General features: G+C 39.4%; 1 protein-coding gene across 9 annotated transcripts in view; it reads left to right on the forward strand.

The window, feature by feature from the left end:
* The window catches only part of CALD1 (caldesmon 1), a 235,695-nt gene that overhangs the window by 67,952 nt on the left and 142,383 nt on the right, over positions 1–25,360 (forward strand). For 7 of the 9 annotated variants that reach the window (XM_060196623.1, XM_060196626.1, XM_060196619.1 and 4 more), the window contains exon 2: positions 11,440–11,535. The exons of 1 other annotated variant lie outside the window; for it this stretch is intronic. The gene's annotated coding sequence lies outside the window, so the exon portion shown is untranslated. The remainder of the gene's footprint in view (positions 1–11,439; positions 11,536–25,360) is intronic. One more of the 9 variants, XM_060196620.1, reaches the window with a different exon arrangement.

Here is a 25,360-nt window from a genome sequence, read left to right on the forward strand (position 1 = left end):
TAACATATGCAGGCCTATTACTTTCTCCAGAGAAAGGTTCCTACAATTCAAGTTAACAGTCAGGTTTATGGGGTAACTTTGAATCTTTCCTGAGGTTTTAAAAATTAAATTACATGAGATTTTAATTTCTGTTGATAGTGGGAAGATAATCTAGTTATTATGCAAATTAGTTTCATTCCTGAAACACAAATATCCCAGGTTCAATCTCATGCACCCCATAAGCCAGAGCTGAACAGTTCTCTGGTAATAATAATGTTTTGTTGACTGAGATTTAGTATGGAAACCACTGTGGCTGACCATCATACTTTGCTCTATTATATGTTCAAATGTCTTAAAGTTAGCACGATGAATTGCAGGATTAATAACTTGTATACTCTGCCTATGTAACTACTGTAAAAATGAGTCAACTTGTAAGATTCACTGTAAGTTTTTTCTTATCTTTTTCTTTTTATGTATCCCCAAGTCTTATGTGATTTCACTACTTCCAATCTGCTTCTTTCAGAGAGACAGAAGAAAGAGAGAGAGAGAGAGAGATTGAGAGAGAATGAGAGAGAAAGAAAGAGATATCACAGCAGTGGAATTTCCTCCAGTGCCATGGAACTCTCATATGGTGTTGGGGCTCAAAACTGGGTCACTCATGGGAAGGAACATGGCTCATGCAGTGAACTAGACCTTCAACACCAAGAATCAATTCTTGAGGTTATTTTGAAAATACCGATGCCCATCATAGTAGTTGGGAATCAAGCCCTGAACTGATCTTATATCCTAAAAATAAATGTAGGTGGCCAGGAGGTAGACCCAGTCCCCATTTGCAGGCAGGAAGATTCACCAGGGGTGGAGCAGTATGGCAGTATCTCTTTTTCTCTTCTCTCTCCTTCCTTCTGGTCCTATTTCTCTGTCTCTATTAGCAGTAAAGAAAAAGAAAGGGGAAAGAGAATACTACCAGGAACAGTGGAATCATCATGCAGGCACAGAGTCCCACCAATAACCCTGGTGGTAAATAATGATGATGATAATAATAATAAATCAAAACAAAGTCATTGATTTGTCCTAGTATATTATCAACCAGTTCCTGCTAAATTAACTTAGGTATTAGGAAACAAATAGAGACAGAATGGTGTTCTTAAAAGAGAATAGATTTACAGACCCAGATAAATGTAGTAGCTGAGAGGACTTAGGTAAACTAACTCTCTAGGACATTCTAAGTCCCATTTATTAAGTGTTCCTAGTAATAGTTGTCTTACTGACCTCCAGTGTTGTCACAGAAATCATTTGAGAAAAGGTATGTGGAATTTCAATTTAGTGTAAAATCTTTGTGCTTTTAACTCATTTGGGGTACCACTGGTTGCTTGGAATTCAGTCCGCAAATGGCTGATCTCATTGATGATAGAAGCATAATTACCCTGTGACCAATCATTTTTGTCCCTTCCAAGCATTCCAGACATTTCAATGCAGGGACAAGGTCTATGGGAAAAAGTCAAAAGGAGATTAATCAGAAGCATTCCACTGGCCCTTCCCAGGGCCCTAGGCACAAAATGGTCCCCTGTGCATTATTATTTTGCTGTTTGCCGATGTTCACAGTTTCCAAGACAGTAACAGACCAACTTGATGATGGTGAACAGACAGAATGAAGGTAACAGTCCAGTGCAAAGGTCTCTGCATTTCCTTTTTAACACTGCAGGCTTCACTGGCTGCTCTCTGAGCTAGGTTGCAGATAGACAGTTTAAAAAATGAATAATAATAATAAACGTAAACCAACCCGACTTTCTTTAAAATGCCAAGGAATGACATCAGCCAGTGATTTCTTTTATAGCTTTACACACGAGTGATTTTTTTATTTTTTGCTATTTAAGTAAGTCAACGTGATGCTAAGTTGTGACCTGAGCCTTACCCACACCCACATCCCATGTGTCAGCATTTGGGGCTTCCCACTGGCAGAATTCCAGGCTCTGGGTTAGGCTTTTGGCATAGGCTTTGAGATTAAAGAGAGAGATGTTCTGCTGGATAGCTAGAAAGGAGAGAAGCAGATCAGAATCGATCCACTCTGACTGCTATTTTATTTTGCTTCAGTTCTTGCCCGTCCGGAGCAATAAAAGAAACAGAATAAACGACCCTCTATTCCAGTATATCAATTTCAGTCTGTAGTCAAACTAAAACCAGGAAAAGCTGCAAGAACATTTTCAGTAAACAAGCACGTATTTCATAATAGGAACATGAAAATCAATTTCCTAAGTCAATAAACTGTGCTTAAAATGTCCACTGTGTTGGCTGAATTGAATAAATGATGCAATTGCTTTGACGACCTGAAGTCACCATTGCTTTGATGATTGGCAAGTACTGAATGAGGACACTGTTCCTACTTATTTGTTTTAATCAGTTTGACTATTTTTCTCTTGTTTTCTTTTTTTTAATTGCCACCAGGGTTATCACTGGGGCTTGATGAATCCACGACTCTTTGCAGCCATTTTTTTTCCTACCTTATTTTTATTTGACAGGACAGAGAGAAATTCAGAAGGAAGGGTAGATAGAAAGGGAGAGAGAAAGATAAACACCTGCAGACCTGCTTTACTGCTTATGAAGCATCCTGAAGATGGGGAGTGAGGGCTCGAACCCAGATCCTTAGGCATGGTGATAGATGTACTTAATTGAGTGAGTCACTGCCCAGCCCTCAGAACACTTTTTATTTGTGATCATACAAAATTCCTGAGCACTGACTTCATTGATAACAACTGTCAATAAACAGTCTACCAAACTTAATTAAGTCCATGAGTTTTTTTTTTAATTTCCCTGGAGTTGTTGATCCACCATTCTCCATACCACCACCACCCCCATTTTTTTTCTTTCTTTTATTTGATAGGAAAACCAGAAATTGCATCCATATAATTCAGTATTACTTGGCCATAAACACACCAAAAAAATATACCTGATGAAAATGAAGACATTGCCCCATAAGACATAAACACTTCCATTGAAATACAACATGCCCTCGACCAGGGCTGGGGAAAATCCAGTCCACACCTCCTATAAGATCCATAGAATCATTTGGTCTGGCCCTGCCAAGGAAACCAGAGCTTTTTTCACAGCAACATCAAGTGCTAATGTTTAAGTTGATAATTTTGTATGGCCCACAAATGATGTTATAAACATCCAAATGTCCCTTGGCAAAAAAAAAAGAAAAATTCCCCACTCCTGCTCTAGACAAATGTCACTGAAGCTACTTGGGCAAAACTCCCATAATTGTCTAATGTACTTAAGATGATAAATCATCTCGATATTTGAATTGCTTTGGTAAGGGCCACTTGCTAAAACATTCAGTATTTCTCTCCTTAAGATAAAGTAAGCCAAAAAATATAGATGGAAAGTTCACCAAGTCTTGGTAAATAACCCAGTGCTGACTTTTAATTTAGAAATGACTGGCCAAATTGATTCCAGCCTTTCCAACTATACTTCTCTCCCTGAAGAGTACATTGATTTGTATTGCCTTCCCATTTTGCTCTTACTATTACTCTTTCTTTCTATGATTGTATTTTGCTACTTGGATAACATGTGATTAGGGATACTGGACTGTCTGTATTTTGAGCTTATACGTTCCTCTTAATTGCCATCTTCCTGACCGAAGCTTTATCTTTCTCTATTCACATATTTTAATGATTATCGGTTTATTGATGCATAATGTAAAGGAAGTAGAAATACCACAGCTAGGCAGCATAAATCGCCACAAAATTATTAAAGTGATGCCATCAGTGGCCAAATCGAGAAACCCAGGAACCTTCCTTGTTTCCCTTTGCCAGTCATTCCTCTTCCCCAACCAACCCTGTACTAGGATAACCATAATACTAATTTCTTTTATTTTAATTATATTTATTTATGTTATTTGCTAGAGACAGAACCTAAGATGAAAGGCAGAGATAAGAGGGACACAGAGACAGAGAGACATCTGCTGCACTGTTTCACCACTTGTGAAGCTTTCTTCCTGCAAGTGGGAACCAGGCCTTGAACCCTGGTCCTTGTGCATGGTAATATATGGACTTAACCAGGTGCACCACCACCCATCTCCCTCCCCAGTCAGACTGATTTCTAACACTAGACATCGTTTGCCTCTACTTCAATTTTATATTATTTTGAATTTGGTGACAAAATACAAAATATCTCATTCTGTCTCCTTACTTTCCAGTGGGGATAATAAAAACAATTCTATTCATAGTTTTCTTTTAAAGCTGAAGTGAAATAACAGGTATCAAGTACCTTGCACATAGTAAGCATTCAACAAATTACAGACTGCATGATTTATTATTCTATTTCTTGGAGCTATAAAATGCCCTGATCTCCTTTAAAATGATGGGATGGGGTAAGGAATGACAGTGGTGGTCCCTGTAAATGGAATATCTTTCCCCAAACACCCTCTTAGATGCTGAAATATTGAACAGGGTTGAGCTTAATATATCTACACACCAAAAAAAAAACTTGAAAAAATATATATACAATACATTTTTCCTGAACCAGTCATAAAATTATATAGAGATCTTAAAAATCTATTCCAAATACTTCATATTACAGATGCAAGAACTGAGGAGCCAGTTAAAGAACTTGGTCAAGTTCAACTGACTCATTAGTACTTAGACCTAAATTTTCCAAGATTCCCTATTCCTCCCTTTTGAAAATACTTTTAGCTCCCATATTCAACAAATACAAATCAGAGGCAATTATTCATGTTTTATTGTTACTGGCTCATTCTGACTTAAACCCATCATCTATTTTTAAATATTACATGTTAATTTCCATCCCTACAAGTGATATGACTTCCTGCCAACTAAGACTGAAATAGCTACTCACCATTCCTTTCCCATTCCAAGGATCATGCCCTGTAGCTTTTCATTCTTCTGTTATTAAGAAATATTCTACCTTATCTGCCAACATACAAGACAGAAAAAGAGCTCTCCAATTATTCATGCAAAAGTTGGAATGCTAGGGGAAAGGGGAGGGGGTTCCACGGTTCTGGGCACTGGATACTCAGAAGACCATGTCTGCCTCCTGGCATTCTCCTAAATGACTGACAACAGATCACCCGCATCATGGTCACTCTCGTGCCTCCTATGAAAGGCCACACTTTGAGGATAATATTTTGATAAGTGCCTTTATTCAGCATGTGTATTCTGTTAATGAACAGATAAGCTTGACTCTCATATGGACCAAATAACTTGGAGAAGTTTCATGATCCCAGAGCACACAGTCACTTCATAAAAGCCTTTTACCTCATGCCAGGACTCTCAAACGATCATCTTAAAACATTCTTCCCAGGGATAACTTCTTCCCAGAAATATGTTTTTCAACCTAGATATCTCCTCTCTGAAGAGGCTCTCCCTTGCCAGCCATCCTCAAGCACATCATGCTGCCGTACTCAGTCACTCCCAGAAGCACACGTGTGTGTTGTCTGTCTCCCATCAGACCCTAAGCTCTGGAAACACTTAACTTGCTCATCAGCATGTGTCCTCCTGGCTCAAAGTACCCCCTTAATGAATGAAGATATGAATATAGATGTGTGTCCTTCCAATTTACCAGGGGCTGGGGCAGCTGCTGGGTTTGCATAGCTTACTATTTGCTAGCTGGAGTTTAAACAAATCACTTTAAGTTCACAGTGACATTCTCACTGCTTAGCGTGAAATGAGAATATGAATCTCACTAGGTTATTATAGTGATCAAGTGAGATAGATGAATGCAATTTACTTAGCATAGGGGCCTGCCACTAGAAGCTCTTGCTATACAGTGATTCAAGCATATAGTTCAACCATTCAATTTATCTACAGTAAGCCTAGCTTTTTTTTAGTGTATATGTCTGTAGGTTTTATCCATGTCATATAGACAAATTTTCAATTAATTATTTTGATTGATTGATTAATTGATTGATTGGTAGAGAGAGAAGCTGAGAGAAAAGTGAGAGATAGAGGAGAAAGAGAAACATCTGCAGCACTGCTCTACTGCTTATGAAGCTTCCCAAGTTTTTGAATCCAAGTTCAAGCTTGGGTTCCAAGCTGGAACCCAAGTCCTTGTGCATGGTAATATGTGAGCACTACCAGGTGTGCTCCTGCAAAATTTTCAGCTAATTAAAACTTGGCTCTTTATGTTAGCTACATAATCACATTCATTTAATTTAATCCATTTAATAGATTTATTTATTTCCATCAGGGTTATTGTTGAGGGCCGGTAGCTACACAATGACTCCACCACTCCTGATGGACATTTTTCTTTTTCCTTTTCCTTTTTTCCTTTTCCTCTTCCACTTCCTCTTCCTTTTCCCTTTCCTTTTCCTTTTCCTTTGACCAAAAGTGAAAGACAGAGAGAAGGAGAGAGATCTGCTGCACTGTTCTACCTTTTGTAAAGCTAGCTCCCCAACCCTGCAAGTGGAAACTGGAGGCTTGAAGCAGTGAGTCCTTGTGCATAGTAACATGTGCACTCTACAGAGTGCACTACCACATGGCCTCAAACTTGCACATTTTATAAGGAATTCCTAATTTAATTCTTACAGTAACTCCTATTATCAACTTCCACTACTTGGTGTCCATTGGGAAACTGACGTCTTTCTGTGAACACTTGTGATAGGGCCTTTAAAGTCGGATTTTAAATCTCATTCAGTTTGTTAATTCTCCATATGTTTATATTCATTTATTTACAAAAGATAACAGAGTATTGTTCAGCTGTGGTATAGAGCAGGTGGTGGGTATTGAACTTGGGGCCACAGAGACCTCAGACATACAAGTCCTGTGCTCTACTGTTCAGCGCTCTCTCCAGTCCTAAAGTACTCTTTTAACCTCTTATGCAAATACGTGGTGTTTTTTCATCAATGTCATCTACAAAAGTGCTTGTTACTCTTCATGCTACTGGATGGTTTTTGCTAAGTGTTCCCTGGGGGCTTTGAGATCACCATCCTTAGAAAACTAAACATATGACTGAGAGGAAAGTCCCCCTTGGCATTTTGTATGCCCTGATTCTCCCTTAGTGAATATTTTCAGAGCAAACTTAGATTTCCTGAGCCAGTGGTTAAATCAAAGGAGGAATAAATAGCACCTGGCTATTGGACACCAGTTGGGAGGAATTGGGGGAGGAGGATGGGTTATTTTGCGTAACACAGCCCTGGTCTCTTGTCCTGCTTTCCTTCTCCCTTCCCCTATGGTCCTTCCTTCCCTTACTATGTCCATCTAGACCAGGGGTGGGAAGTATCATTTGGTCTGGCTCTGCTAAGACAACTGTAGGCAGGACTCAAAAATCAATAAATCAATAAAATGGAGTTCTGGCTTCTGTAATTGCTTCTACACTGGATGTGGGTGTTGGCAGATTGATCCAGTAGCCTTTTTTTTCATAGCAATATTAAGTACTTATTTTTAAGCTGACAATTTTGTATGGGCCACAAATGATGTTATAAATATCCAAATGGCCCTTGGCAGAAAAAGTTTCCCTGCCCCAGATAAGCTAAGTTTTGCCTGCAGAGGGTGTCAGCAACTGCTTTTGATCCAGAGCAGTCACAACCCCCGTTTCAGGGACTGAATGTAAAAGCTATGACGGAAAGAAATCCACTGAGTGTTGGTCCACCCAGACATGGATTTGAAATTGCAAAGCACCATCCTGACTTCTCTGGGCAGCTGACTTACCAGTGTGTCCTGGAACCTCACCTCTCCAGAGCTCTGGCCCACTGGGGAAGGATGGAAATAGGCTGGGGGTATGGATCAACTTGCTGATGCTCACATCCAGAACTCCTACCTTCTGCACCCCTAAAACGACCTTGGTCCATACTCCCAGCAAGAGGAAAGTCATAGGAGGAAGAAGATAAGAGGGCTGTGAACTCCAGCTCCACCAGCACCCAGAGAGAGAAAAAGAAAAGACAGGGGCATATGGAGGTAGTAATGTTGTTGTAAGTGGCTTGGAGGGGAAGAGAGTATTGGATAAGGAAGAAAAAGGGGGAAATTATATATAAGTGTAGACAGATAGTTGTAGAGATGATGGCTGGACCATGTGGTGGCTTGCAGTGGGATGACTAAAGATTCAGAACCCTAGTAGTGGGAATGAAGTAGATTTATACCCCTATTGACATGTAATTTTGTAAATCAATATTCAATCACTAATAAAAAATTAAAGTTTAAAAAAATTGCAAGGCACTTGACTAAGAGAAGGTCTTTTTTTTATATAAAAAAGTTTGGTTTTTTTTTTTTTTAGAAGGGATCTAGTGAATGTATAATTTCAACATTTCAGGTCACCTTTCTCACACAGAGGGAATTCCGGCATACAGCACTGTGGCACTCTCTCAGGTGCTACACACATGAGAGAAAGATCTTAAAACAGGAAGCAAGCACTTAATTCACTTTCTGGCCCTTTGGTCCTAAATCTGAACAAAGAAAGTCCACCTGAAAATAAACTCCCCTTTCAGTTTCGGGGCCATCCACTTCATGGTTTCTCTGAAAAGTCTTTCTGCACTGTTTATGAGCTTCTACATAGACTGTGGGTAGAAAGGGGAAAAAAATGGCAGAGGATATATTTGTTCCTTGTGGTTTTGTTGTTGTTTGTTTTTAAATATTTTTATTTATTTATTATTGGATAGAGACAGAGAGAAATTGAGAGGGGAGAGGGAGATAGAGGAGAGAGACAGAGAGACACCTCTAGCCCTGCTTTACCACTCGTGAAGCTTTCCCCCTTCAGGTGGGGACCAGGGGCTCAAACCTTAAGCACTGTAATGTGGGCGCTTAGCCAGGCGCCACCTCCTGGCCCCTTCCTTTTTTTTTTGTTTCTTTTTCTTTATTCATTCTCAAATTTAAAAATTAAAATTCTGGGGGCTAGGTGGCATTGTACCTGGTTAAGCTCACACATTACGGTGCACAAGGATCCAACTTCAAGCTCCTGATCCCCACCTACAGGAGGGCAAACTTCATTAAGTGGTGAAGCAGGGCTGCAGGTGTCTATCTCTTTCATTCTCTATCTCCCTCTCCCCTTTCAATTTCTCTCTGACTCTATCCAGTAATAAATAAATAATATAAAGGGATTTAAATATTTTTAAATACCTAATCTTAAAAATAAATGGTAGATAAATAAATAAAAATAGAAATTCTGAGGAGACTGGGAGTATGAAAAGGGAAATGAAATATTGACCTTGCCAGAGGGTTTAGGAAGATAACTGTGAACTTTCTTCTCTTCAGATTGAAATGACTCTCTATGTGTATTCATTTACAGTCCAGAAAAGTAGCTGCTTGCCTTCTTCTAACTTCTTACATCTTCACTGATGATCCTAGGTGGAGTGGGTACCAAAATCTACACTAGCATCTGAAAGCAGGGAAATGTTTATTAAAGTTACATTGTTGGCTCCTCTCTGGAGTATCCCATGTGTTTTGTTTTGTTTTGAAGTTATTTGTACTTTGTTGGGAGGGGGCTAGAGTAGTGGTGTACAGTATAGTTATTGATATAGGTAAGTCTCTCATCTCCCCATGAGAGGTGTTTGTAAGACACTCTCTCCCCCAAGCTAAGTCCTTTTCCATCATCATGCAATAAGATCCCAGAGCCTATCCATCCCATCCATTTTCCTCCTTCCTAGAGTTTTTTGCTTTGGTGCAATATACCACACCAGCCCAAAATTTATCTTACATTTTCTCTTACTGCCCTTGCTTCTTAATTTCCACCTAGGAGTGGAATCATCTGATATTCATTCTTCTCTTTCTGGTTTATCTCACTGAAGAAATCCCAGAAGGTTCTGAAATGCAGCCAGCCAGAGAATCCCTATTCTGAGAGGACATTCCACCAAAAGCCCCAAAAGACCAAGACCTTGACCACTGGCTCATTATTGTATCCCCAACATATTCCCGGTACTCTATGCATACTTCTCTATATATTTAGCTTTTTTTATTGTCACCAGGGTTATCTATGGGGCTTGATGCCAGCACTTGATACCATCCATCGATCCCAGCAGTTTCTTTTTTCAATTTCAATTGGCAGAACAGAGAAAAATTGAGGATGGAGGGGAGATAGAGCAAGGAGAGAGAAAAGATAGACACTTGAAGACCTGCTTCACTGTTCATGAAGCCCCCCGCCCCCTGCCCCACGAAGGTGAGGAGCTGGGGCTCAAACTCAAATTGTTACACATGGTGCTATATGTGATTCAAGTCCAGGTCTACATGACCAGCAATATGTATTTTCAGCCAGATAAGTTATATACCAGCCCTCATGACATGGATGTGTTTGCTTTGTTTAGTCTTTAGGTTTTTTTTCTTGTTTTTTTTTTTTCTATTTTTTTCTCACTCCTCGCCTACAAGTGGTAAAGCAGGTCTGCAGGTGTCTTTCCCTCTGCCTATCTCTCCCTCCTCTTTTAATTTCTTTTTTTTTTCTTCCTTGGGGGATTAATGTTTTATAGTCATCAGTAAATACAATAGTTTGTGCATGTATAACATTTCTCAGTTTCCCACACAACAATACAACCCCTACTAGGTCCTCTGTCATCCTTTTCCAGGACCTGTAGTCTTGTTTTCACCTATAGTATCTGAAATGAGAATCCAAAAGTCCAGGACCAGTTTCTAGTAGTGGAATTCCAAGCCAGTCTCAGTGAGTCTTTTTCCACTGTCAAATCCAAAAGGTAGTGACAAGAAAGCTATGTCCTTAAAAACATAAGAACTCTTTAGACTTATTGTTCTACTAAATTAAAGGCTCTATTAGACACATAAAGTTGGCATCCCATACTAACATTTACTAGCATTCCTTGCTGTATCATGTTGTGGCAGGTTTAGGGGTATGATGGTGATTAATGTTTGCTGTTTACTGTTGTGTTTCAAGTGCAAGAGAGCTAGCTCTAGATTATCCACTGGCTTATTAGTATGACTATTTTAATCCTCTAGTGCATGCTCTTCTAATAATTAATTCCCCAACCATCAACAGTAAAGAAGTTTGGGGAAAAAGCAAAAACTCTGAGAGATTTTTGAAAGACTAAACTCTGAAAGCCAGAGGGTTCAGCTTAAAGTAGGAGTACCCTTGGCTATATTCTAAAGTCTTTTGTCTTTGATTATTAACATTTTTAGTGCTCCCTGTTTTGCATTAACCATAAATACTTCTCCACCCCATGATTTAGAAGAATTTAAGGGCTGACTTTACAATAACTGTACTTAATTCTCTTAAAATGCAAATGCACAATGTCAGTTTATATCTATACTTTATGTTTCCTTTAATAGCCTATCAACAGTACCCAAAGAAGAAATGACATAATAAAGTATACATACTAAGGTTGTGGGGATAGCATAATGGTTGTGCAAAATATTTTCATACCTGAGGCTCCACAGTCCCATGTTCACCCACTACATGCCAGACCTAAGCAGAGCTCTGTTTTTAAAAAAGTAAAGTAAAATTAAAATTTCTAATACAAAATATGCATTAATTAAAATTCTTTCCACTTAATATTTCTATCTCCTTTTATATTAGGTTTCATTGAAACATCAAGATCATTCAATAGAATCCCTCAGGGATTGCTCATCAGCCAGAAGGCTCAGACGTGAACATTTAATTTCTTCACTGTAAGTAAAGTTTGTTTGATTTTATTTTTTAGGTAAAAGCTATGTTCTTAACAATTCTACTATTCTGCCTGACTTTTGAAAGAATAAAAATTGTGAGAAGCCAGTCTTTTTGGTTCTGTCCCTCATAGTTCCCTCACTCAAAAAAATCTATCAAGGGAGTCGGGCTGTAGCGCAGCGGGTTAAGCGCAGGTGGCGCAAAGCACAAGGACCAGCATAAGGATCCCGGTTCGAACCCCGGCTCCCCACCTGCAGGGGAGTTGCTTCACAGGCGGTGAATCAGGTCTGCAGGTGTCTATCTTTCTCTCCTCCTCTCTGTTTTCCCCTCCTCTCTCCATTTCTCTCTGTCCTATCCAACAATGACAACAGCAATAATAACTACAACAATAAAACAACAAGGGCAACAAAAGGGAATAAATAAATAAAATAAATATTATTAAAAAAATCTATCAAGTTTAGAAGGAATTCTTTTCCTGCTATGTACTGAACTTTTGTTTGTTTAATTTAGTTTTTTTTTTCTGCGTGTATACTGTCTTAAGCAAAAAGCAAGTCCTGATCAATGAGGATATGTGTGAAATATGCTAATTAACTCTGGAGAATGTTGGGGGAGGAGACCATCTTGCAGAGGGATGAGTTCAGTTTTCCACTGGCAATTTCAAGAGCCAGAAAAACTCCCTCACTTTCAACAATTCATCCTTATCTGGGAGGAGAACTTCATTTTTATTATCTTTATTTTGTTTATTTATTTTGCATAGATATAAATTGAGAAGGGAAGAGGGAGAAGAGAAAGAGAGAGCATCTGCAGCATTGACTTAGTGCTCATGAAGCTTCTGCCTACTTCATGTGGGTACCAGGAACTTGAACCCAGGTCCTTGCATATTCCCTCTCTATCTCCCCTCTCCTCTCAATTTCTCTCTGTCTCTATATAATAGTAAAGAAATAAAGATATTTTTAGAAGAAAAAGGGATTTTCCAAAGGTAGATTGCAGAAAAGATAACTTCTTCACAATTTTACAAAAGTCAGCACTTGTTAAAAGAAAAGTTCTAAAAGGAATTTAGCACAGTTCACAGGTACTTGTTGTATTAGGACTATAACATTTACCCCTTGTGTTAGTTTTCCATAAGCAAATACAACAGATTGGATGGCTTAAACAACAGAGATTTATTTTTTTCAAAGTGCTGGAATAATCTGTGAATATTTGTTTGTTCTATGTTTGACATTTACACTTATAAGGACACCAGTTATATCAGACTAGGGTCTAATAACCTCGCTTTAACTGAGTCAACTCTGAAAGACCTGATATAAAAATATGTTTCATACTGAGATAGTGGCAGTCGGGAGTTTGGATGGAACCCAGTTCTGTCCAGAACATCCCATAATCACTGTTTCTCTATTATACATGCAGTTTCCTTGGCTCCTCTACTCTTGAGTTCTCTTTAAATATTTAGTATGTATATACAGGGTTATTGCTGGGCTTGGTGCCAGCACTCCAAATCCACTGCTCCCGGCAGCCATTTTTTCCTTTATTATTATTATTTTATTTTATTTGATAGAACAGAGAGAAATTGAAAGGGGTGGGGAGATTGAAAGAGACAGATAAAAATAGATACTTGTAGACCTGCTTTGTAACTCCTGAAGTCTCTCCACTGAAAGGGGGAGTAGGAACTTGAACCCCAGTCCTTGCAGGTCCTTTGCTTATAATACTATGTGTGCTTAACCGGGTGCACCACCGCTCAGCCTTCACATCCTATAATTTTTTAAATTGAAGAGTGTACTTTTTACATCTCTCACAACACTCGACAAGGTCTTATACACAGTGAACAGGTAATAATACTTATTAAAGGAGTGAATGCATAATTATGCTGCCTCAGAATCTACAATTTATTTACCTAAAAACTCTCTCCTAAGCCAGAACTGAGCAGTGTTCTGGAAAAAAAAAAAAACCCAACTCTTTACTAATGATAATCAGTAGTTGTTCTTGTCCTCATTTACTATCACCCTCAACAAGTGGAAGTAAGATAAGATTAAAAGGAGAGAAAAAAAATAAGTTTAGTTGATGTTAGGAGAATTAATTTAGCCCTCAGAGAGGCAGAAGACAGTCAGCAATAAGAATCTGGCCCAGAGAAGGTTACTTTTCAATGAGAACACTGTTTGGGAACCAGGAAGGAAGGGCAATGGATTTAGACTGAGATTTACTGAGTTGAGGACTTGAATAATGTCCAAGTTCATGTGTCCAGATCATAGGAGATATGCAAATGTGAAATTCAGGTGAGAAATTGAGATAGAGATGGAGAAAGCTGTGCAGATTGTGTGAATGAGAGGAGCAGTGTTCTAGTGCCATGCAGATATGAACTGGCCAGTCATGAATATTGGGAAATGGGTGATACAAGGCGTTTTTTCAAAAAGGATAAGTCCCTTTTGGCTCAGCTAGCTTTCATTACTGTTACTCCCTTGAAAGCTTTCCTATTCTTTATCCTTCTGGAAGCATGGACCAAGGGACATTATGGGGTGCAGAAGGTGGAAGGTCTGGCTTCTGTAATTTCTTCTACACTGAACAGGGGCTTTGACAGGTCAATCCTTACTCCCAGCCTGCCTCGCTCTTTCCCTAGTGGGGCAGGGCGCTAGGGAAGCGGGGCTACAGGACACATTGGTAGGGTCCTCTGCCCAGGGAAGTCCAGTTGGCATCACGGTAGCATCTGGAACCTGGTGGCTGAAAGAAGAGTTAACATATAAAGCCAAACAAATTACTGACTAATCATGAACCTAAAGGTTGGAATAGTGCAGATGAAGATTTTGTAGATAGATTTTTTAGGCATATTTTAGTTATATTTTTGTAGATAGCTACTAGGCATATTTTAGTTATATTCTAAAAGGCCCATGACAATACTAGTGTTTTTTTTTTCCTGAGCCTGACATCTGATATGTAGGTGGACCCAGGTTATTGTCTGGGGAGATGATATCATAGCTGGAAAAAGGACCAGAAAGCTGGATCAGGGAAAGGAGTAGCTCCCAAATATGGGAAAGATGTATAAATATTGTTGACTGTAAACCCTATCAATCTGATTTGATCTGATCTAGGGCCCATATTAAGCTTAGAAGCCTGTGTGACCTCTGCATCCCTATAGATCTGAGCTCACATTCTGTGGTCATGAGTAAAAATGTTCCAAGCTGCCCCAATTTCAAAACTCATCTTCCTCAGGTGGAAAATAGAGTATGTTGTCCAGCCTCCCTTAGGAGGATGGAACATTCTCTACCGTTGTTGATCTACGTTGGGGAGGGGGGCACTATCATAATTTTTTTAAATTTTGTTATCCACAATAGTTTTTAAAATGTCATTGGTCTTCCCCCTCTTTTATATTCTGTTCTTTATAGTCACTTTACTAATGGTTTTTACCAACTGCCTCACTTTGTTTTTTCTCAACCCATTTTATGGGAGATATAATGGTCTGCAGGACAGTAAAGACTACAGCTTCTTTTCTCTTCCTCCTCCTCCTCCACCCCCTCTTCCTCCTCATCCTTGCTTTTTTTTTTCCAGAGCACTGCCTGCACTATGAGTCCACTGCTCCCGGAGTCTAGTTTTTCCCTTTTGTTGCCCTTGTTATTTATCCTTGTTATTATTGTTGTCATTGTTGTTGGATAGGACAGAGAGAAATCAAGAGAGGAGAGGAAGACAGAGAGGGGGAGAGAAAGATAGACATCTGCAGATCTGTTTCACCACTTGTGAAGCAACCCTCCTACAGGGTGGGAACCAGGGGCTTGAACCCGAATCCTTAGGCTGGTCCTTGCACTTTGTTACCACCCAGTCCCCTCTTTATTGTTTTTAAGGTGTTGCTTCTTTTCCTTCAAGTTGCCTCTTTATTTCTTCTCTCTCTCTCTCTCTCTCTCTCTCTCTCTCTCTCTCTCTCCTCTAGCAGAAACTTTTTAGATTGCCTGATAGTTGTCAAAAGTGAAAACAAAGAAAGGTCTAGAAACTTCTGCCTCCTTCGCTGCATTTCCTTTCACTCAATTTTTTAAGTAAACTTAGAGATGGCCAGTTTTCTTCAAGTCCCCATTTTCTTGATGTCCCTCAATTAGAAAAGGGAAACTTGCCCATTTTCATGCAGCTACGCCAAAACATCAGTGACACCTGAGTCAGTGGCTTTTTCTCAAATTCTTATTTACATAAAATAAGAAAGAAGACATGATGAGGCTTGAAAACTGGTCTGCAACCCATGAGTGGCGTGGTTAGAGTGTTTAAAATGAATGGTGGCCAGTAGCCAGCATAGGTGTCTCCCAACTGTGTTTTATTAATGTCAGTCAGTTCTAAGGCTTGGAGAGAAAGATATTTTTCCTATGAGCATGTGAAAGGAGTGCTTTCAGTTGAAGAGCACCTGTGAGTCTGCAAGAAAGAAACAATGACTGTGCTATTTACTATTTCAATTAAATTTATCAAAAATCTTACCTAAAACTCCAATTGTCAGACAGTGTGTGCAGTTCAATGACATAGACTCAGTAGCTTCCAAATTCTGTTTAGAGACATTCAACAAAACAAAATTATGAGTATCTTGTACCAATCCAAGCAGTATTAATCTGTTTTTAGAAGGGACTGGGTGGTAGTTAAGCATTCGTGCTACAGTTTGCAAGGACCTGGGTTTAAGCCCCTAGTGCCCATTTGGTGGGAGGAAGCTTCACGAGTGGTGAAGCAGTGCTTCAGGTCTCTCCCCCGCCCTGGTATATATATACCACCCTCCCCTCTTGATTTCTCTCTGTCTCTATGCAATAGATAGATAGATAGATAGATAGATAGATAGATAGATTAGTAAATAAATCAAGGAAAATTTTGCTTTATGTAGAGAAAGAGGTGTAGAGAGGCAGAGACAGTGAAAAAGACCAAAGCACTCAAGTTTTCTTCTTTGTACTGGGTTCTGGGCTCAAAGGTATGTTGTACAAAGCAGCATGCTATCCAAGTGAGCTGTTTCACAGTCTCTCTAATAAGATTTACGTAGAACAAACATTCAGTCATGGGGAGGGGGTGTGAAATGCCTTCCTTCCTCCTATTCTCTGTATTTCCATTCCAGCTTGGTGCCAAATGAAATCTAGATTTTTTTTTTTTGTAAGACTTTTACTAGAGGGAAAAAGGCATAGCTGCATTCCCTGAAACAGATATTTTAGGCCAAATTTATGACCTGTTCTCTCTCTCTCTTCCTTTTTGCTAATTCAAAACAAAATATCTATCATTCACTCTAACACCAATCTTTAAGAGCTGGAGACAAATGGAGTCCGAATATTCACGCCAGTGTATTACAAATGAGCTGTGATTTCAGGGTGCTGGCCATTTCTGTGACAGGGGAAAAAAGAGGTTGACTAGTTTAATATCTTTGGCTGAAAACACTTGGTTAAGAGGAATGGAGGAGGCCCACATTAATATTGAGTCCTGTTATTTAAGGACCAAAAAATGATAGCTTGCGGAACTGGGCATCCTGAGTTGGAGGTGGGATAGAGAAAGCGTCTTTTTCACATCCAAAGGATACAGAGAGGGAGGACATGCCCATTACATGGTGAGTTTGAAGGAGTGCTTCAGAATGCATTTTCTCTAAGTCCTTCAAAAAACTCCTCCCATCATAATATTATGCCCAACACTGTGGATTGGAGTCTTATAAAATATATAAGCACAGGAGGCTGGGCAGTGGTGCTCCTGGCTGAGCACTCAAGTAATCATGCACAAATACCCAGGTTCAAGCTCCAGTCACCACCTGAAAGAAGGAAACTCCAGGAGGGTGAAGCAGTGATTCAGAGGTCTCTTTGTCTCTGTAACTCTCTCTCTCCCCATCTCTCACAATTTCTCTGTCTCCATCCAATCAGTAAATAATTTTTAAATATAAATGCGTGAGTTATCAGGAGCTACTTTAAGATCATATCTCACTGGCTCTCCCAGATTGCAGCCTAGTAATATAGAAACAAAAGATGCAGCTATTAACTAGAGTGGAAGGGGAGGCTTATAAAGCTCCATCAGTCTCTTTTCTTGGTCTGCAGACATGCATATTCAGTGTCACATTAATTTATTCTTTCTGCAGCTATATATTGAATTGGCCCTTCTCCATCCCAGGTGTTATGTTAGACCTGTACTGCATTAGCATATCTCCTTTTCCTTCATTCCATTCTATAAAATGGGCTCTTTATTCAATGCAATGGAAAACGTGGTGAATCCAATATTGTGTCCACTGACGCAAATTGTGATTTCTGATACTTTGATTTATTTTTCACTGGTCTCATCTTGGCAAAGAGTCATGATATTTTACATTGCTGTGCCCCCTCATCCATTTATCATACTTAATTATGTGGTTTTGAGGCAGAACACTGCAACACAGTGACTATCTCTATAATTCTACTTTATACAAAAATTGCTTTGAAGAGTAATGTAATTGCCCTCCTGCATTATTTTTCCCCAATTTTGGTTTTCATGGTGTATTTTTTAGAGGAGGGACTATATTGATGATTTCAAAGCAACTGAAAGTTAACATCAAAGTAAAGGTGATGTGGCATTTTTATGGTATGCTTGTAAAAATCAATGGTGTATTACTCAAACTGAATTTTCCATAAAAGCAATGGAGTTCTTACTGGGGCAGGTATGTGCCACAACTCCAGTCTAATGTTGTACTCTTAAGGTCGTATTCTCTTTGTTAAGAAAACCTCCCTGATCATGTTTCAGGCTTCTCCACCACCACCAAAACAAACAAACAAACAAAAAATACTGGTTGTGCCCCAAGACTGACACAAGTGGACAATTCATGTCTAAAGCCAGTAAGAGAAGAAAACAAAGAATGGTCAAAGTATGAAATGTTGTTAATTTAATTAAGTCTCTCGGATGAATTTAGCTTATTTTCTAAAGTGAACCCCACTTAAATGAAATAAGAAGTCAGCTTGCCGAAGTGCAAATGAACATAAACAGGAGTTCATTTTTTACTTCACTAATAAACATCAAATAAGAATTCATCCTATTATAGAACAGCCAAATCTCCTGGACAGGAAACAACTCCCAGTAAGGGGCATTTGTAGAGGAGCACAAATCCTTCCAGGCAATCACATGCTCATTTCATCATCCAAGTTCTTGTCATGATCTACCCTGAATTTATATGTCTAGTAAGAGGGAGCACAGAGTTGCGGCTCACAGTGTAATCTCTTGGTGATTTGGGTCTTGTGGATGCAAGTCTCAGCTCTTCTATTCACTGGTTTTGTGACTTTGGGCAAACGGCTCACCTTCTCTGGACCTCCGTCTTGGTCTGCAAAATGGAGACAATAAGGATTTCCTTTTTTTAATTAATCTTTTTCTTTTTTTAAGTTTTTAAAAAAATCTTTATTTATTTATTGGATAGACACAGCCAGAAATTGAGAGGGAAGGGGGTTATAGAGAGGGAGAGAGACAGCTGCAGCTCTGCTTCACCACTTGTGAAGATTTCACCCTACAGGTGGGGACCGGGGACTCTAACCTGGCTCCTTGCACTCTGTAAGATGTGTGCTCAACCAGATGTGTCACCACCAGGCCCAGAGACAATAAGGATTTTCCATAAAGATTTCAGTTGATATTGAACCTATCCTCAGAACTGGACTTGGGACCTAGCATCATGCCTGCACAGACTACAGAAACAAAGTGCTCTATCTAGACTGGAAACTAGAACAGTTTCTCACTCTGTCCAGCCTGGCTGTCATCAGCCAGAAATAACTACAAATCAGGAGTCACAAAAGCAAAACCCTCAGACCCACATTGACCTGCATATTTCATTTTGTGTAATTAGAATCTGAATACTTTTCGGTAAAAAAAAGTAAAAAGTATTTACTTTTTTGGCAAATAATAAAAACATTTGAGTTTGTCCTTAGCATAAATGAAAGGACACACACATACACACACAAGCTCTCTCTTATAATTAGAGGCAGTTTTCCAAAACTCATTGGAATAAAGAGATGTGCTTATGTACTACATCTGTTCCCTGGGGACTCACCTACAAATGTGTTGTGATTAACCGCTGTCCCTACTTATGTACTAGCAGTCAAAGGAGTGAGACAGAAACTAGATAAGCTGAGTAAGCCCCTGTTGAACCTGGTCCAAGAAAGACTGCATTATGAATGAAACTGACCCAATCATATTAGTCATAGCAAGCTAGGCTATACCTGGGTCCAAAATAACTCAAAATCTCAGAGGTTTCAACAGCAGAGGTTTGCCACTCGTGTCCTGTCTAACTCTGCAGAGAAGGAGGTCTTGGATACTGCTTACTGTCATCTTTACTCTGTTTTTGTTGTTGTTTGTTTGTTTGTTTTTTAAATATTTATTTATTCCCTTTTGTTGCTCTTATTGTTGTATTGTAGTTATTATTGATGTCATCGTTGTTGGATAGGACAGAGAGAAATGGGGAGGGGAGGAGAAGACAGAGAAGGGGAGAGAAAGACAGACACCTGCAGACATACTTCACCGCCTATGAAGCGACTCCCCTGCAGGTGGAGAGCCAGGGGCTCGAACCAGGATCCTGACGCCGGTCCCTGCGCTTTGTGCCACCTGAGCTTAACCCACTGCGCCACCGCCCAGCTTCTGTTTGTTTGTTTTTTATTTTGATTTATTTGCTTATTTTATGAGAAAGAGAAACTAGAGCACCAATCCACTCTGGTCTATATGGATCAAGGAATTGAACTTGGGACTTCATGCTAGTAAGTCCTACACTCAACCCACTAAGTAGCCTCCTTGGTCTTTTCTCCCAAATTCCAACAAATACTATTAGAAATACTGCTGACTGCCATGGTAGCCAGAAAGAAAATCTAAAGGGTTTCACATCAACTGTTAAATGGTTACTCCCGAAGATAGCATGATACATTCATCTCTGAATACACTCATTGGCCAGAACTTGTCAGTTGACCCCAACTGATTGCAAGGAAGCCAGCAAGTACAGTTTCATAATAGCCCAGAAGGGGAAACACAGGAAGAGAGGGCAAATAGCACGGTGGCTTGACTGGGAACTTACAGTCTCATGTTAGAAATCCTACAACCATGTCAACTCAGCAAATGTTGCCTGCTTTCTTTCTTTCTTTTCTTTCTTTCTCTCTCTCTTTCTTTTTTTTCTTTCTTTCTTCCTCTCTTTTTTCTTTCTTTTTTATTATTGCTTCCTGGCTTATCACTAGGATTCAGTACCAACACTACAAATTCACTACTCCTGATGGCCATTTTTTGTATGTGTGTGTGTGTGTGTTTTCTATTTTAGTTGACAGGACAGAGAGAAATTGAGAGGAAAGGGGAGATAAAGAGGTAAAGAGAAAGATAAACACCTGGAGACCTGCTTCACCACTCATGAAGTATCCCCTCTTGCAGATGGGGAGCAGGGTCTTGAACTTGAGTCCTTACACATGGTAATATGTGTGCTTAACTGAGTGTGCCACCACCTGGCCCCCCAACTCAGCAAATATTTCTATGCACATCAGGTGTCCTGGTACAACAAGAGGATACTAACAGATTTAAGCCTAGGCATTGTGAAGCTTTGGAGAAGAAAGAAAAATTATAAAGCATTTGAACACCAAAGCTATATTGTGGTAATTACCAGCAAGAATTGTGCATCTAGTGCTGCAACAGTGGAAAGAGGGAAGGGTTCTGGAATAAAGATAACACTGACTCCCATGCTAGAAAATGTATGGGATTAACAGGAGTTGAGGGCACTTTAGGTTATAGGAGAAATGGTGTCAGAACAAAGTCCAGAGGCAGAACTGAGAACTATGAGGATTTGGGGACTAAAAAGCTGGCCTGGTTGTGAACTGGGCTGGTATGTGAATGCGGAATTGGGAGAGGAACCATGGAAGTCTGTGACAGGTACAGCTGAATCATTTCTCATAGGATTTCTACTATCTATAAAGAAATGAAATGGGTAGTCCAGGAGGTGGCACAGTGGATAAAGCACTGGACTCTCAAGCAGAAGGTCCCAAGTTCATTTCCTGGCAGCACACATACCAGAGTGATATATGGTTCTTTCTCTCTCTCCTCCTATCTTTCTCACTAATAAAGAAATAAAACCTTAAAAAAAAGAAGAAGAAGAAAGAAAGAAAATGGTGGCTTATAGGGAGAAGGTCACACTCCTTCATCAACCCTTCCCAAGTCAAGGCACCAAAATACCCCAGCCATCAAGCTTCTTCTGCTTCTTCTGAAATTCAAAGTCTGAATTCTTGTTCTATCAGACCAGTTGCTAAATTGAGACAGGCAGTCACCCTGGGGTAGTTTCTGTTTCCAGCTGAAGACAGCAATGATCCCTCTTCCTACTAACAGAGAAAATTCAAGTTCAGGGAAATAGTCTCTCGTTCTTGGGTCAGTACATTCTTCTTCTTCTTTTTAAATTCGATGGAACATCTGTTCATGAAATTCAGCTGAGACCCTGACTTAAATCTGTTTAACTTAAAAAGTAGAAAGAGAACATCTTGTTTTTATGAATGTCCAGGGGCTGTGTGTCAACAAATAAAAGGTTTGTTTGTGGGACTCAAAGTGGAAAAGCTGATTGTGAGATGTTCGGCTGCTGGGCTAAATTGATTAAGGACTGTGCATTTCCTGGAATCATAAACCAAAGTTTGAAAAAAAATAAAAGCAGACTACTTTAAATCAGCATATTTCTCCTTGACAGTGGATGAGTAACAAGCTTTACTTTTTTTTCTTTTTCTTTTTTTCTTTAAATTACATTATTGGGGAATTAATGTTTTACATTCCACAGTGAATACAATAGTTTTTACATGCATAACATTTCCTAGTTTTAGTATATAACAATACAACCCTCACTAGGTCCTCTGTCATCCTTTTTGGACCTGTATTCTTCCCTCCACCCACCCATCCCAGAGTCTTTTACTTTGGTGCAATATGCCAATTCCAGTTCAGGTTCTACTTGTGTTTTGTCTTCTGATCTTGTTTTTCAACTTCTGCCTGAGAGTAAGATCATCCCATATTCATCCTTCTGTTTCTGACTTATTTCACTTAACATGGATTGTTCAAGGTCCATCCAAGATCAGCTGAAAACTGTGAAGTCAATGTTTTTAATAGCTGAGTAGTATTCCATTGTGTATATATACCACAACTTGCTCAGCCACTCATCTGTTATTGGACACTTGGGTTGGTTGCTTCCAGGTTTTGGCTATTACAAATTGTGCTGCTAAGAACATATGTGTACACTGATCTTTTTGGATGGGTGTGTTGGGTTCCTTAGCATCTATCCCCAGGAGAGGAATTGCAGGATCATAGGGTAGGTCCATTTCTAGCCTTTTGAGAGTTCTCCAGACTGCTCTCCACAAAGGTTGGACCAATTTACATTCCCACCAGCAGTGCAAGAGGGTTTCTTTGACCCCACAACCTCTCCAGAATTTGTTTTTGCTACATTTTCTAATATATGACATTCTCACAGGAGTGAAGTGGTATCTCGTTGTTGTCTTTATTTGCTTTTCTCTGACAATCAAAGACTTGGAGCATTTTTTCATGTGTTTCTCGGCCTTTTGGATCTCTTCTGTGGTGAATATCCTATCCATGTCCTCTCACCATTTTTGGATGAGGTTATTTGTTTTCTTGTTGTTGAGTATGTCAAGCTCTTTATATATTTTGTTAATTAGCCTCTTGTCTAATGTATGGCATGTGAAGATCTTCCCCAATCTGTGAGAGGTCTCTTGGTTTGTGTAGTGGTTTCTTTTGCTGTGCAGAAGCTTTTTAATTTGGTGTAGTCCCATATGTTTATGCTTGCCTTAGTCTTCTTTGTAATTGGATTCGTTTCATTGAAGATGTCTTTAAATTTATGCTCCCAGAGGGATAGAGAATGGGAAAGCTATCAGGGGAGGGGGTGGGATATGGAGATTGGGTGGTGGGAATTGTGTGGATTTGTACCCCACCTATCCTACAGATTTGTTAATTTATCCTTTCTTAAATAAAAAATAAAAAACAATTAGCAAGTATTATGAATAAAAAAAATTTATGCAGAAAAGGGTTCTGCCAATATTTTCTTCTAAGTATCTGATAGTTTCTGATCTAACGTTTAAGTCCTTGATCCACTTGGAATTTACTTTTGTATTTGGTGAAATATAGTGGTTCAGTTTCATTCTTCTGCATGTCTCAACCCATTTTTTCCAACACAATTTGTTGAAGACACTTATCTTTCCCCATTTAATAGTCTCAGTACCCTTGTCAAAGATTAGATGTCCATAGGTGTGGGGGTCTTACTTCTGGACTCTCAATTCTTTTTTTTTTAACATTTTTTATTTATTTTAAAAAGGAGACATTAACAAAACCATGGGATAAGAGGGGTACAACTCCACACAATTCCCACCACCAGATCTCCATATCCCATCCCCTCCCCTGATAACTTTCCTGTTCTTTATCCCTCTGGGATTATGAACCCAAGGTCATTGTGGAATGCAGAAGGTGGAAGGTCTGGTTTCTGTAATTGCTTCCCAGCTGAACATGGGCATTGACAGGTCGATCCATACTCCCAGCCTTTCTCTCTTTCCCTAGTAGGGTGGGTCTCTGGGGAAGCAGAGCTCCAGGACACATTGGTGGAGTTGTCTGTCCAGGGAAGTCTGGTCAGCATCATGCTAGCATCTGGAACCTGGTGACTGAAAAGAGTTAACATACAAAGCCAAACAAATTGTTGACCAATCATGGACCTAAAGACTGGAATAGTGCAGATGAAGTGTTGGGGGGGGGGGGGGAGTCTCCTTTATAGATAGCTAGTAAGCATATTTTAGTTATATTTCAAAGGGTCTAAAGCTATACTAGTAGTTTTTTTTTCTGAGCCTGAAATATGATATGAAGGTGGATCCAAGTTATTGTCTGAGGAGGTGATGTCATGGCTGGAAAAGGGACATAAAGCTAGATCTTGGAAGAGAGTAGCTCCCTAATATGGGGAAGGGCTATAAATATCGTTGACTGTAAATCCCATCAATTTGATTGGGCTCCCAATTCTATTCCACTGGTCAATATGTCTATTCATGTTCCAGTACCAAGCAGTTTTGATGACAATGGCCCTATAATACAATTTGAGATCTGGGAGTGTGATGCCTCCAGTTCTGTTCTTCTCTCAAGATAATTTTGGCAATTCTAGGTCTTTTCTAGTTCCAGATAAATATTTGTAGCATTTGTTCTATTCTCCCTAAAAAATGTGCTTGGGATCTTGATTGGGATAGCATTAAATCTGTAGATGGCTCTGGGTAGTATATTCATTTTGATGATGTTAATTCTTCTAACCCATGAACATGGAATATCTTTCCACTTCTTTGTGTCTTTTTCTATTTCTTTGAGTTGTGACTCATAATTTTCAAATCTTTCACTTCTTTGGTTAGGTTTTTTCCTAGATATTTTATTGTTTTTCTTTCTATAGAAAAAGGAATTGATTTCTGGATTTCAACTTCTTCTACCTTAGTGTTTGCATAGAGGAATGCCACTGACTTTTGAATGTTACTTTTGTAGCCTGACACCTTACTGTATTACATGATGATTTCCAAAAGGGTCTTGCTGGATTCCTTAGGTTTTTCTATGTACACTGTCATGTCATCTGCAAATTGGGAGAGTTTGACTTCTTCTCTTCAAAATCTGTATCCCTTTAATTCCTTGCTCCTGTCTGATTGCTATGGCAAGAACTTCCAACACTGTGTTGAATAGTAATGGTGATAGTGGACGCCCTAATACCTGATCTGAGGGGAAATGCTTCCAGTTTTTCGCCATTGAGTATGATGTTGGCTGTAGGTTTGCTATATATAGACTCCACTATCTTGAGGAATTTTCCACCTAATCCCATTTTGTGTTGTGTTTTGATCATAAAGGGATGTTGTATTTTGTCAAAGGCTTTCTCTGCATCTGTGGA

Source organism: Erinaceus europaeus, chromosome 8 (assembly GCF_950295315.1).
Source record: "Erinaceus europaeus chromosome 8, mEriEur2.1, whole genome shotgun sequence".
Taxonomy (NCBI): Eukaryota; Metazoa; Chordata; class Mammalia; order Eulipotyphla; family Erinaceidae; genus Erinaceus; species Erinaceus europaeus.